The sequence below is a fragment of the Arachis hypogaea genome, chromosome 3 (genome assembly GCF_003086295.3).
Source record: "Arachis hypogaea cultivar Tifrunner chromosome 3, arahy.Tifrunner.gnm2.J5K5, whole genome shotgun sequence".
NCBI classification, from domain to species: Eukaryota; Viridiplantae; Streptophyta; class Magnoliopsida; order Fabales; family Fabaceae; genus Arachis; species Arachis hypogaea.
The window spans coordinates 66,690,296-66,693,313 of NC_092038.1; the positions used below are offsets into that span (position 1 = coordinate 66,690,296).

Genomic DNA, 3,018 nt, shown 5'->3' on the forward strand with positions numbered 1-3,018 from the left:
TTGATCTATGAATTTATGTGGTATAATCAGTGACCAAACTTCATCTCTTCCCATGAGCACTTAAATCAAGGAATTGGGCAATTGTTCATGCTTAGAGAGATTGGTGAGCCAAGGAATTGGGATCCAATCACTTAAGATTGCCAAGGAGATCAATGAATGCATTGATTGCAAAAGAGATGAGAATGAATTTGATCCGGAGAATTATACATCTCCTGAACCCAATGATTCCCACACTTTGATCTACGCATTCTTTTATATTCTGCTTCCTTAATTTCATGCTTAATCCCCATTCCCATTTATTTTCCAGCAATTTAAGATTCTGTCATTTAATTTTTTGCAATTTAAGATTTTGTCATTCAATTTCATGCAATTTAAGTTTCCCGCCAATTTACTTTCTGAAATTCTCAACCAAATCTGATTTTGCTCAACTAGCACAATTCACCAATTATAATTGATCGATCTACCAATTCCTGTGGGATTCGACCTCACTCTATTGTGAGTTTTTTACTTGACGACAAACCGGTGCACTTGCCGGTAGGAAACTTGTTGAGAGATGGTTTCCGAGCGTATCACGTTTATGGCGCCGTTGTCGGGGATTGATTTTGTATTGACAATTACTAAATTGGAGGATAACTAGATTGAGCACTTTTCTTTTCTTTTGGTTAATGGAGTTTTTAATTTCAGTTGTTCCTTTTAATTTTTCTGCAATTTTAGTTGCTTTTCCTTAATTTCTTCATTCTCTTTTACTTTCCAGCAAACTAACTCACTAACCCACGAACTATTTGATAAATTGCTCTAACCAAGCTAACTATACTCTGTATTAGTGGACTCTGCATTTGCTGTTTGTTGTACTTGTTCATTATATGACAGGTAGAAGAGAGGCCTCAACCTCATTTGATAGTGAACCCGAAAGAACTTTTCTGAGATTAAGGAGGAAAGCAAGAGGAAAGAGGGCTGTTGGTGCAGAAGAAGAGGAGGAAGATTTGGATATAACCATGGAGGATGATATGGAAAACAATCAGGAAGGAGAGGTGAATAATCATGCCAGAAGAGGTGGAGCCAACCCTGCAGGACAAGAGAGGAGAGCTCTGGGATCATACATCAATCCAAACCCAGGAAACTGTGGTAGCAGCATTCAAAAGCCAACTATCAATGCTAATAACTTCGAATTGAAACCCTAGCTCATAACTCTTGTCCAGAACAACTGCTCTTTTGGAGGGAGTTTCCTAGAGGATCCTAATGAGCATCTCACTAAATTCCAAAGGATATGTGACATAGTTAAATCTAATGGTGTTCATCCTGACACTTATAGCTTACTACTGTTTCCATTTTCTTTGAGGGACAAAGCATCAAAATGGCTAGAATCATTTCCAAAGGAAAGCTTGACCACCTGGAAAGATGTAATGAGCAGATTCTTGACAAGGTTCTACCCTCCACAAAAAGTAAATAGGCTAAGAACGGAAGTACAGACATTCAGACAGCAGGATGGTGATACAATTTATGAAGCTTGGAAGAGATTCAAGGATTTGACAAGGAAATGCCCCCCTGATATGTTTAATAAGTGGGTGCAGATCCATATCTTTTATGAAGGGTTGAATCATGAATTGTAGAAGGCTGTAGACCACTCATCTGGAGGTTTCCTAAACAAAAAGAAGACCATTGAAGAAGCCATTGATGTGATAGAAATAGTGGCTGACAACGAGTACTTTTATGCCTCAGACAGAAGCAACAACAGGGGAGTCCTAGAATTAAACCATATGGATGCAATCCTGGCTCAGAACAAGATGATTACCAAGTAACTGGCTAAATTGACTAAGCAAATGGAGAAGAATCAGGCCGCAGCAATCCATACTCAACCATCACCTCAAGAAGAGTTGGAGACAGAAGAAGGAGTTAACTGGGAGGATGCTAATGATCCGTATTCTAAAACCTATAACTCTGGTTGGAGAAACCACCTAAACTTTGGGTGGGGGAACCAACAAAACCAAGGCCAAGACCACAGACTACACAATCCAACTTAATATAACAACTCCACTCACCAAAACTCCAAACAAAGACCATACCAGACCACACAAAATACTTATTCACAACAACCATACCAAAGCCACAACGACCACTCTCAACACCCAAATTCCAACCAACCATCACCACATGATGAAGATAGAATGGCCAAAATGGAAGCTATGATTGCCAATCTTTGCAAAGAGTCTGAAGCCATGAAAAAATTCTGGGAAGAAGTGAGGGGTAGTATAAATAGCCGAGGAGAGGTTATTAAGAACCTTGAATCTCAAATAGGACATTTTTCACAGCAGATTCCGAAGTTCACTGATAGTTTCCCAAGTGACATAGAGAAAAATCCAAGAGAGGAAATGAAGAAGGTGAGATGAGAAGAGTGTAAGGTAATTGCTCTTGCAAACGAAGAAATCCTGAAAGAAGTTACCAGTAAGCCAACAGAGCATAGCCAAGAAAGTTTCGAGAGAAACATGGAGAAAAAGGAACAAGGAGCTGTATCTATACAAGGGAAAGAAGCAACAAGGATGGAAATGCCGAAATCTTATTTGCCAAAGGCACCATTTCCTCAGAGGCTCAGAGGAGGTGATAAAGAAATGTCATATTCAAGATTCCTAGATGTGTTCGCATCTCTCAGTGTCAACATTCCCTTTATCAAAACTCTCCAATAGATGCCTACATACATCAAGTGTATGAAAGAGCTACTGACCAGGAAATGAACTTTAAAAGGGGGACAAACAGTGATAATGAACAAGAAATGTAGAGCTCTGATCAAGAAGGACGTGCTCCTGAAGAAGAAAGATCCAGGGAGCTTTCATATTCCATGTGTCATAGGAGAAACAAAAATTGACAGAGGATTTTGTGATCTAGGAGCTAGTATAAATGTAATGCCTCTGTCGTTTGTGAAGAAGTTGCAAGTCAATGAGCTGAGATCCACAGATGTAATCATACAACTGGCTGATAAAACTCAGAAGCAGGCTGAAGGAATAGTTGAAAATGTGTTGGTGA

At 39.3% G+C, this 3,018-nt stretch overlaps 1 non-coding gene across 1 annotated transcript; it reads right to left on the minus strand.

Annotated features, from left to right (window-relative positions):
- Window positions 1-1,448: 1,448 nt before the first annotated feature.
- On the minus strand, window positions 1,449-1,555 carry LOC112793904 (small nucleolar RNA R71). The gene has a single exon (XR_003198591.1). It is a non-coding gene; the product is annotated as a small nucleolar RNA R71 (small nucleolar RNA).
- Between the last annotated feature and the right edge of the window lie 1,463 nt (window positions 1,556-3,018).